This window comes from Pseudorca crassidens, chromosome 1 (genome assembly GCF_039906515.1).
Source record: "Pseudorca crassidens isolate mPseCra1 chromosome 1, mPseCra1.hap1, whole genome shotgun sequence".
Lineage (NCBI taxonomy): Eukaryota > Metazoa > Chordata > Mammalia > Artiodactyla > Delphinidae > Pseudorca > Pseudorca crassidens.
This window is the reverse complement of record NC_090296.1, coordinates 10,763,942-10,775,919: the sequence shown is the minus strand read 5'-3', so window position 1 is coordinate 10,775,919 and position 11,978 is coordinate 10,763,942.

Sequence of the window (11,978 nt, the reverse complement as noted above, 5' to 3'; positions counted from 1 at the left end):
ATGTCAGTTGATGGCAAATGCTATGGAGAGTGAGTTTGACAATTAGAGCAGGAAGTAAAGAACAGTAGTGCTAGGTGGAGAGACCTGACATCCACGACCTTGGGTGAAATACCTTGACTGTGTGGTCAAGGTCAACTTCACCAGTGGTATGTTGTGTTATCATCTTCTTTCTTCTGATATGGGGTGATGAGAAGGGAGCATTGCCTCAGTGGGATCTTCCCCCAAACACATAACCTCACTCTGATCATGAGAAAATAGCATACAGACCCCAACTGAGGGACATTCAACAAAATACCTGACCAGCAGTACTCTTCAAAAGTGCCAAGATTATGCAAAACAAGGAAAGCCTGATGCTATGAACTGAAGGTTTGTGTTCCCTCAAAATTCACATGTTGAAATCCTCACCCCCAGTGTGATGGTATTAGAAGGTGGTGTCATGGGGAGATGACTACGTCATAAGGATGGAGCCTTCATGAACGGGACTAGTGCTCTTAAAAGAGACCCCAGATGGGCTTCCCTGGTGGTGCAGTGGTTGAGAGTCCACCTGCCGATGCAGGGGACATGGGTTCATGCCCTGATCCGGGAAGATCCCACATGCCGTGGAGTGGCTGGGCCCATGAGCCATGGCTGCTGAGCCTGCATGTCCGGAGCCTGTGCTCCGCAACGGGAGAGACCACAACAGTGAGAGGCCCGCGTACTGGAAAAAAAAAAAAAAAAAGAGACCCCAGAGGTGAGGGTTGTGGTGTGATGAATTGGGAGTTTGGGATTGACATGTATACACTGATGTGTATAAAATGGATGACTAATAAGAAAAAAATATTAAAACAAACAAAAAAAGAAAAAAAGAGACCCCAGAGCTCTCTCTTGCTCCTTCCCATGTGTGGACACAAGCAGAAGAGAGCCCTCACCTGGCCATGCTGGTTCCCGGATCTCCAGCCTGGATGTCCAGCCTTCAAAACTGTGAAGAGTAGATTTCCACCACGTAGAAGCCACTCGGCCTGTGGTATTTTGTTATGGCAGCTGGGACAAATTAAGACTCCTGAGAAACTGTCACAGGCCAGGTAAAACTAAGGAGACCTGGAAACTAAGTGTAATGTGGTTTCTTGGATGGGATCCTGGAGAAGAAAAGGGACATTAGTGGAAAAAGTGAAATCCAAATGAGTCTATACAGTAAAAAGGCTCACTCCTTAGTTTTCAGAAATGTACCGTGGCTCTGTAAGATGCTTATGTCGCAGAAGCTCTCTGCACCGTCATTACGACTTTTCTGTATATCTAAAGTTGTTTCAAACTAGAAAGTTGACTTTTTTTAGTGAAACGTTAAAAAAAAAAGTAGGGAAGAGCATAGGTGTGGGGTTAGGGTTGTGAAGGCAGAATCAGGAGACCAGTTAAGGAGGAGAACAGGGCGCTAAGAGAGATAGCCAAGGACTTTCTACAGCTGGGGCTCCAGAGGGAGCTCTGGGGTGGTGGCATTGAAGCCAAGAGCTGAGGGACAAGCAGGAGTGAACGGAGCGAACGTTACTTGCGCACAACGTGAGCGAAGAAGACCCAGAGGTGGGAGAGTGTGTCCTGTTCACGGAACTGACGGGACACAGGTGGCTGGAGCCTGGGAGGCTCGCTCTTCACCAGCACCTGTTAGGCTGTGCAGGGTGCTGGGGGCGGGGGAGGCACTCCTAACACTGGGTAGCACTTGGATGCCACCTACTGTGTGCCTGGCACTCTTCTTAGCCCTCTGCATACATCGTCTCAGTTAATGAAGAGGCAGAGAGGCACCTGTGCAAGGGGCTGGGATGGCAAGTGGGTGACGTCAGTGACCTTCTCCTGTTTCCTAGAGAGCTGCACCCCAAAGTGGCTATCTGCCACCAATCCCCAAGGAACGAGGTGGCCCCGAGGTGGCAACATCTACAGACGCAAAAGCGCTTTGGCTACTTGGGAGAATCCAGTACGAGAGACCACATGCCATTCCTGATGGTGATTTTCTGTGAAGACGCAGAGTACAGATAACGAAATGCTCCTACACACGCCCGCATTGCTAACTCGCCCATATGTGCACACGTGGGTGCACACAGCCTTCTGGAGATGGGTGGCTTCTCAGCAGCTACTACAGCTGCAGCCTCTGGTTGTACCAGAGCATTCGTTGTGTACCTGGGCAGGGTGGGGCGGGAGGGATGGTGCTCAGAGTCTTCCCCTCTCTGTGCTCCTGCTTCTCCATCAGTCTCCCAGAGAGGCTGCTATGAACCATTCGTGGCTTTGATCAACAGGTACATTTCCTTCACAGATGTTAAGGGACCCGAGCGGGGTGGGGGTGGGTTGGGCTGGGGGTTGGGAAGATGGGTTTGGTGGGCGTGGGGTAAAGGAGTATGGGACAAGGGCCCGGCCTCTGCTCCCAGGTGTGCTGAGCAAACACATGTGTCCATTTCCCCCACTGCCCGATGGGGTGATGGTAACGGGGCTGTTTGAAGGCTTGGAGGAAACCAGGCAGGGGAAGGGGCCCTGACCCTACAGCAGCATTTCTCAGACTGTGACCAGCATCACCCAGGGAGCTTGTTAGAAATGCCTATTCCTGGCCCTTACCCGAAGAATCAGCATGTTTAACGACCCCCCCTCAGGATTCGGATGCACAGGCAGACAGAAGACCACGGGGTTTCCGATGTGGCTCGGGCCGCAGGGAATCTGCGCCCCATCCTCCGTGCAGCTGCCACCATCCGGCTTCAGGGCCTGAAGACTCTTATACGCTACACCCCTAGGGCCCAGACACTCTTTAGTATTAAGCATTTCTCCAGCTAGTCCTTGTCGAGCCACAGCTGGTAATAAACACAAACCCAGGCACATCCTCAGGACTCTGCCCAGAGGTCCCTCCGTGGTGGAGATTTCCTGACTCCCCCAGACCATTTCTGGTCCCCCCCCACACCCCTCCCTCCCTCCACCACTTCCCACACTGTATAGTTATCATCTCTCTATGTTTCTGTGTCTCTCACACACCAGGAAATCCCTGAGGGTTCACCCCGGTGCCTGGCACGGGCCTTGACCCAAAGTGCCCTCAACAAATGTTGGGTGAGTGAACGAAGGGGCCAAGTAGGAGGCCGCCGAAGACTCTATGCCTCTGCAAGTCCTCAGGCCACTGCCTAAGACCCCCTATTCCTTGAGCCCTGGACCCCTACCCGAGGGCATCGTGCAGGTGGGGCTGCTAATAACATAGAGGACACCCAGATAAATATGAATTCCAGATAATGAATCATTTTTTAGGATAAGTATGTCCCAGGAATTGTGGGATAGGTCCCAGGAATTCGTTTGCCAAATCTGGCAGCTCTGTCTGTAGGGAACAAGGGTGAGCGAGAAGCAGCCATCCCCACAGCCAAAAGCCAACAGTGCTCCCTGCAGAGCTGAGGGGAAGTCACCTCATGGGGACAGCAGGCAAAGGCTCTTGCTGTAAGGGGAGTGGGAACGGGTTTGGAGGCGTCAGAGGAGGGACTATTCCACCAAGAAGCACCAGGGAGGGCTTCCTGCCACATGCTGTGCAGCCCTAGGTATAACAAAGTGGTTGACTCATGGGTGATTGCATCCAACTGAAGCCTGAGACAGAATGTTCTCAGAGGTCCCCTTGTTTATAAAGGGAGTTGAAACCCTCCCTTCTCCTGGCATGAGTTGAGGGACATGTGGGCTCTGCAGGGACAGCTCTACACTCAGGAATGTGCTTGGGGACCTGGTGCTGGTGTCCCAGCTGCAGAGGTGGGCAGGTCCAGACCACGTGGGTGCTGCTGGACCAGAGGTTGGAAGGGAGGCCTGGGGTTGGAGGTGGAGACTTCAAACACAAGAGTGCCCTGAAGAGCCTGTATCCCTAAAGATGTTCTGGGGACCTTGCAGAAAACAGACTGGGAAGGAGCAGGCGGGGAGGAGTGCAGACAACCCAGTGGTCACTCACACAGGGAGCAGTGCCAGGAGCTGGGACCAGAGTGTGGGCAGCAGAGATGGAGAATAAGAAGTGGTTTCCAGGGATGTGGAAGTGGGAGATCTCGCCCCTCACTAAAGGGGAGGCTGGAGGAGGGAGGATGACTCCAGGTTCCTGGCTGAGCTGGGAAGATAGAGGCACTGTTCACTGAGATGGGGAGCAGAGAACTGTGGGGTGGGGGGTTATTTAGGGCATAGTCAGTGGGATAGATCACCAAAGAGAGAAGCCAAGGAGGAGCTATGTCAAAATTCTGGTTACCAGAAATCTCTGAAACATGGAGAGAGCTACAGCACCCCAGGTAAGAGGCAGGAGGTGATCGATGTGACAGGAAACCACCTGTGAAGGAGAGTGGAGAGCCCTGTGGTATAGAAGAGGGTCTCAGGCCAGACCAGGCTGCCGAGGGGGTGCAGGAGGAAGTGGAGTGCATGCGAGGGCTTCTGGTCAACAGCACCCACATTAGCCAAGAGTCCCGCAGCCTGCAGGTGACTTCATGCTCCAGGGTCCCTAAAGTCAGAAACTATTACTGTCCTTGTGTTACTGAACCAAACTTGGGTCTGCTCACCCATGGGCAACGAACCAGTCTGACACCAGGTTGTGGTAAAGGAAAGTGCAGCGTTTATTGCAGGCGCCAAGCAAGGAGTAAGGCAGCTAGTGCTCAAAAGACCAGAAACTCCCTGATGGCTTTCAGGGAAATGTTTTTAAAGACAAGGGGAGGGGAGAGGGTTGTGGGGTACGTGATCAGCTCATGGACATTCTTCTGATTGGTTGGTGGTGAGGTAATTTGGAGTCAACATCATCAACCTTCTGGTTCAACTGGTCTGGGGTCTGTGTGCTAATGGGCAGCTTCCACCTGCTGGAGTTTCAGTATCTGCAAAATAACTCAAAGGATATGGCTCAGAATATTATCTATAGCCCTTGAGGAGGAACTAAAGATCCTTGATTTTGTTTAACGGCTAAACTATGGTTATTTTGTCTTGCTTGACTGTTTTCCTTTGCTTCTGCATTTTCTCACTTCCCTGATTAAATTTATTCTTTGGAACTCGGGGAAGGCCTAGGAGGCTAAAGTTTTTCTACAAACCAGAGGCAGGTGGAGGACATGGTGTGGTCTGTCCCAGGAAGACACCTTAGGATCCTGATCCATTACACACGTTTTCTGGACCAGGTGCCAGATCTTTCCATGGGCTGGCCCAGAGCAGAGTCAGGATGCCTCCACCTTCCCATGGGCTGCATGTGGTGTCTCTGAAGTCAGGCTGGGAACAGGGCAGTCAGGTGTAGGCCTGTGTTTCCTGGAGAGGACAACGCTGTGGGCTCCAAAGCCAGCTGGTCTGGTGCGGAATCCCTGCTAGGCACTTACTGCCTTGCAACCTTGGGAATTCGCTTCATCTCTCTGTACCTCAATTTCCTCATATGTAAAACAGAATAACTGTACCTCCCTCAGAAGGTATTTGTGAGAATTTGAGTTCTTAACATAAAGATTAGATCACCTGTGATTACATCCTCATTATGACCAGGCCTCTGTGTGGTGAAGGAAGAACGGGTAAACATGTTTAAAAAGAGGAAAGGCTGAGGGAACACCCATTTACTGAGGCATCAGCTGTATGACACACACCATGCTGTGTCTGCTTTCTTCCATAATACTCAAATGTCCCGGTTTACTGTCTTTCCCTATCCTGAGAGCCAAGTGGGCAGGTGAAGTGGATCTGGGTTAATCTCTGGCTGTATAATAAATCATTCTAAAAGTTTACAGCTTGGGACAACAAAACATTTATTATCTCACAGTTTCTGAGGGTCTGGAATCTGGGAGGGGCTGAGATGGGTGGTTTTGATTTAGGGTCTCTTGTGATACTGTGCACACCTGCCCGGGGCTGGAATTCCACATCCAGACTCACTCACATGGCTGTTGGCAAGAGGCCTCAGCTCTTTGCCTTTGGGTCTATTCACAGGGCTGCTTCAGACATGGCTTCCGCTAGAGTCTGCATGTGTGTGTGTGTGTGTGTGTGTGTGTGTGTGTGTGTGTGTGTGTGTGTGTGTGAAAGAGAGAGAGAGAGAAAGAGAGAGAGAGAGAGAGAGAGAGAGAAGCCAAGATAGAAGTAGCATCTTTTTATAACCCAGTCTCAGAAATGATACCACATCCTTTCATTCACATTCCTTTCATTAGCAACAAGCCACTAAGTCCACTCCAGCTCAAGGAGAGGGTAATTAAACTCCATCTCTTGAAGGCAGGATTATCAAAGAATTTGTGGATGTACCTCTAAAATGACCAGCTTACTGTATCCCCAGAATCCAGCAAAATCACTGCCCTCACAGTTGAGTCAATTAAAAATGCATGAGGTCAAGATGGTGGTGTGGGAAGATGCAGAGTTCGCATCTCCCCACAACTAGGGTGCCTGCCAGATGCTGGTGGGTGACCTCAACACCCAAGGAGATAGGAAGAACCCCTAAACAAACCAGTAGGACATGGAGGGACTGAAGGGAGAGGAGAAGTGGAAGTTGGACAGGACAGGCACCACTGGGGTTGGCTGAGATGGGAGGAGGGGTTCCTAAGCCTGGAGGGACCCTCGGGGGCTTGGATAAGGGGGAGTGTGCCAAGCGTTTCCCATGCTCAATCAGCCCTGGAAGTCTGCCTGGCTCTCAGCTGTGTCCTACACCCTCAGAGGCCCCCTCTAGGTTGTGTTGGTACTGGGGACGTAGGAGGGAGGCTGGGGGAGAATAGGAGAGGCAGGTGGGAGGGGCCCTCCAGGACCAGAGGAGTGGGAGAGGAGCAGAGGGCATTTGTCCCACCCACTCGGGCCCAGGAAGCCTGCTCGGTTCTCAGGTGGGGTCCCCCACCTTCTGAGACCAGAGGTATGCCTGGGCCCTTTCTGTTGCTTTGAGCCTAAGCCCCAATCCCACCTCCCCAGGGCCTTTTCCAGCCATGTGGGTCCTAAGCATAGGCCCCACCCACCACCCAAACCTTGCCCCTGCCTAGGCCCCACAGTCCACAGTCAAGACATTTTCCACCTTTTTTTTTTCTTCTCCTCTGTTTTTACTATTGTGGTTCTGTTTTGCCTTCTGGTTGTTGTTTCATCTATATTTTTATTTTTATATTCTTTCTAACATATCTGTTAGTTTCCTAGTCTAATTTTATTTTATTTATTTATTTATTTATTGCGGTACACAGGCCTCTCACCATTGTGGCCTCTCCCACTGCGGAGCACAGGCTCCGGACGGGCAGGCTCAGCAGCCACGGCTCACGGGCCTAGCCACTCCATGGCATGTGGGATCTTCCTGGACCAGGACATGAACCTGTATCCCCTGCATCGGCAGGTGGACTCTCAACCACTGTGCCACCAGGGAAGCCCTAATTTTATTTTTATTCTTTGTAATTGTTCTCCTTTTTCTTTCTTTTTTTGCCACCCCATGTGGCTTGCAGGATCTTGGTTCACGAGCCAGGAGTCAGGGCAAAGCCCCTTCAGTGGGAGCTCTGAGTCCAAACACTGGACTAGCAGTGAACCTCACACTCCAGGGAATATTCACTGGAGTGAGGTCTCCTGGAGGTCCTCATCTCAGCACAAAGACCTAGCTCTACCCAACAGACTACAAACTCCAGTGTTGGAAGCCTGAGGCCAAACAACCAGTAAGACAAGAACACAATCCCACTCATAAAAAAAAGGAAAGAAAAAATGAGACAGCAAAAAAATATGTCACAGATGAAGGAGCAAGGTAAAAGCCTACAAGAGCAAATAAATGAAGAGGAAATAAGCAATCTACCTGAAGAAGAATTCAGAGTAATGATAGTAAAGATGATCTAAAATCTCAGAGAAGGAATGGAGGCACGGGTTGAGAAGATACAAGAAATGTTTAACAAAGATGTAAAAGAACTAAAGAACAAGCAAACAGAGATGAACAGTACAATAACTGAAATGAAAAATACCGCAGAAGGAATCAATAGCAGAATAGCTAAGGCAGAAGAATGGATAAGTGACCTTGAAGACAGAATGGTGGAAATCTCTGCTGTGGAACAGAGTAAAGAAAAAAGAATGAAAAGAAATCAGGACATTCTCAGAGATCCCTGGGACAACATTAAATGCACCAACATTCAAACTGTAGGGGTCCCAGAAGAAGAAGAAAAAGAGAAAGTGTCTGAGAAAATATTTGAAGAGATTATAGTCAAAAACTTCCCTAACATAGGAATGGAAATAGTCACCCAAGTCCAGGAAACACAGAAAGTCCCATACAGGTAAACCCAAGGAGGAACATGCTGAGACACATATTGATCAAACTAACAAAAATTAAATACAAAGAGAAAGTATTAAAAGCAACAAGGGAAAAGCAACATATAACATACAAGAGACTCCCTTTAAGGTTACCAGCTGATTTTTCAGCAGAAACTCTGCAAGCCAGAAGGGAGTGGCATGATATATTTAAAGTGATGAAAGGGAAGAACCTACAACCAAGAATACTCTACCCAGTAAGGCTCTCCTTCAGATTTGACAGAGAAATCATAAACCTTACAGTTAAGCAAAAACTAAGAGAATTCAGCACTACCAAACCAGCTTCACAACAAATGCTAAAGGAACTTCTCTAGGCGGGAAACACAAGAGAAGAGAACAAAAGAGGAAGGGAAGAAAAAAGACCTACAATAACAAACCCCAAACAATTAAGAAAACGACAATAGGAACATACATATCGATAATTACCTTAAATATAAATGGGTTAAATGCACCAACCAAAAGACATAGAATGGCTGAGTGGAAACAAAAACAACAGACCTGTATATATGCTTTATAAAAGAGACCCACTTCAGACTTAGGGACACATACAGACAGAAAGTGAGGGGATGAAAAAATATATTGCATGCAAATAGAAATCAAAAGAAAGTTGGAGTAGCAATACTCATATCAGACAAAATAGACTTTAAAATAAAGACTGTTACAAGAGACAAGGATGGACACTACATAATGATCAAGGGTTCAATTAAAAAAAAAGACATAACAATTATAAATATTTATGCACCCAACATAGGAGCACCTCAATATATAAGGCAAATGCTAACAGCCATAACAGGGAAATTGACAGTAAAACAATAATAGTGTGGGACTTTAACAACCCACTTACACCAATGGACAGATCATCCAGACAGAAAATTAATAAGGAAACACAAGTCTTAAATGACACATTAGACCTGGTAGACTTGATTGATAATTATAGGACATTCCATCCAAAAGCAGCAGAATACACTTTCTTCTCAAGTGCACATGGAACATTCTCCAGGATAGATCACATCTTGGGTCACAAATCAAGCCTTGGTAAATTTAAGAAAATTGAAATCTATCAATCATCTTTTCTGACCACAACACTATGAGATTAGAAATCAATTACAGGGAAAAAAATGGTAGAAAATACAAACACATGGAGGCTAAAAAATATATTACTAAATAACCAATGGATCACTGAAGAAATCAAAGAGGAAATAAAAAAATACCTAGAGACAAATGACAATGAAAACACGATGATCCAAAGCCTATGGGATGCAGCAAAATCAGTTCTAAGAGGGAAGTTAATAGCAATGCAATCTTACCTCAAGAAACAAGAAAAATCTCAAATAAACAACCTATCTTACACCTAAAGCAACTAGAGAAAGAAGAACAAACAAAACCCAAAGTTAGTAGAAGGAAAGAAACCATAAAGATCAAAACAGAAATAAATGAAATAGAGACAAAGAAAACAATAGTAAAGATCAATGAAACTAAAAGCTGGTTCTTTGAGAAGATAAACAAAATTGATAAACCTTTAGCCAGGCTCATCAAGAAAAAAAGGGAGAAGACTCAAATCAATAAAATTAGAAATAGAAAAGGAAAAGTTACGACGGACATCACAGAAATACAAAAGATCATAAAAGACTACTACAAGCAACTATAAACCAATAAAATGGACAACCTGGAAGAAATGGACAAATTCTTAGAAAAGTACAACCTTCTAAGACTGAACCAGGAAGAAATAGAAAATATGAATGGACCAATCACAAGCACTGATATTGAAAGTGTGATTAAAATTCTTCCAACAAAGAAAAGTCCAGGACCAGATGGCTTCACAGGGGAATTCTACCAAACATTTAGAGAAGAGTTAACATCTACCCTTCTCAAACTCTTCCAAAAATTTGCAGAGGAAGGAACACCCCCAAACTCATTCTATGAGGCCACCATCACCCTGATACCAAAACCAGACAACGATATCACAAAAAAAGAAAATTAGCGGCGAATATCACTGATGAACATAGACACATAAAACCTCAACAAAATAATAGCAAACCAAATCCAACAACACATTAATGGGATCATACACCATGATCAGTGGAATTTCTCCCAGGGGTGCAAGGATTTTCAATATTTGCAAATCGATCAATGTGATACACCACATCAACAAATTGAAGAATAAAACGCATATGATCATCACAAGAGATGCAGAAAAAGTGTTTTGACAAAATTCAAAACCCATTTATGATAAAAACTTTCCAGAAAATGGACTTAGAGTGAACCTACCTCAACATATTAAAGGTCATATATGACAAAGCCACAGCAAACATCATTCTCAATGGTGAAAAACTGAAAGCATTTCCTCTAAGATCAGGAACAAGACAAGAATGTCCACTCTTGCCAGTCTTATTCAACATAGTTTTAGAAGTCCTAGCCATGGCAATCAGAGAAGGAAAAGAAATAAAAGGGATACAAATTGGAAAAGAAGAAGTAAAACTGTCACTGTTTGCAGATAACATGATACTATTCATAGAAAATCCTAAAGATGCCACCAGAAAACTACTTGAGCTCACCAGTGAATTTGGTAAAGTTGCAGGATACAAGATTAATGCACAGAAATCTCTGGCATTCCTATACACTAACAATTAAAGATCGGAAAGAGAGATCAAGGAAACAATCACATTTACCATTGCATCAAAAAGAATAAAATACCTAGGAATAAACCTACCTAAGGCGGCAAAAGACCTGTACTCAGAAAACTATAACATACTGATGAAAGTTATTAAAGATGACACAAACAGAGGGAGAGATATACCATGTTCTTGGATTGGAAGAATCAATATTGTGAAAATGACTATACTACACAAAGCAATCTATAGATTCAATGCAATCCCTATCAAATTACCAATGGCATTTTTCACAGAACTAGAACAAAAAATTTTACAATTTGTATGGAAACACAATAGACCCCGAATAGCCAAAGCAATCTTGATAAAGAAAAAGAGCTGGAGGACTCAAACTCCCTGACTTCAGACTATACTACAAAACTACAGTCATCAAAACAGTATGGTACTGGCACAAAAAACAGAAATATAGATCAATGGAACAGGATAGAAAGCCCAGAGATAAACCCATGCAGCTATGGTCACCTAATCTATGACAAAGGAGGCAAGAATATACAATGGAGAAAACAGTCTTTTCAATAAGTGGTGCTGGAAAAACTGGACAGCTAAATGTAAATGAATGAAATTAGAACACTTCTTAACACTATTCACAAAAATAAACTCAAAATGGATTAAAGACCTAAATATAAGCCTGGATACTATAAAACTCTTAGAGGAAAAATAGGCAGAACATTTTTGACATAAATTGCAGCAAGATATTTCTCAATCCACCTCCTAGATTAATGAAAATAAAAACAAAAATAAATAAGAGGGACCTAATTAAGCTTAAAATCTTTTTCAGAGCAAAGGAAACCATAAACAAAATGAAAAGACAACCCTCAGAATGGGAGAAAATATTTGCAAATGAAGCAACTGACAGGGAATTAATCTCCAAAATATACGAACATACAGCTCAGTATCAAAAGAACAAACAGTGCAATCAAAAAAATGGGCAGAAGATCTAAATAGACATTTCTCCAAAGAAGACATACAGGTAGCTAAAAAGCACATGAAAAGGTGCTCAACATCACTATTAGAGAAATGAAAATCAAAACTACAATGAGTCATCACCTCTCACTGGTCAGTATGGCCATCATCAAAAAATCTACAGACAATAAATGCTGGAACCCTCAT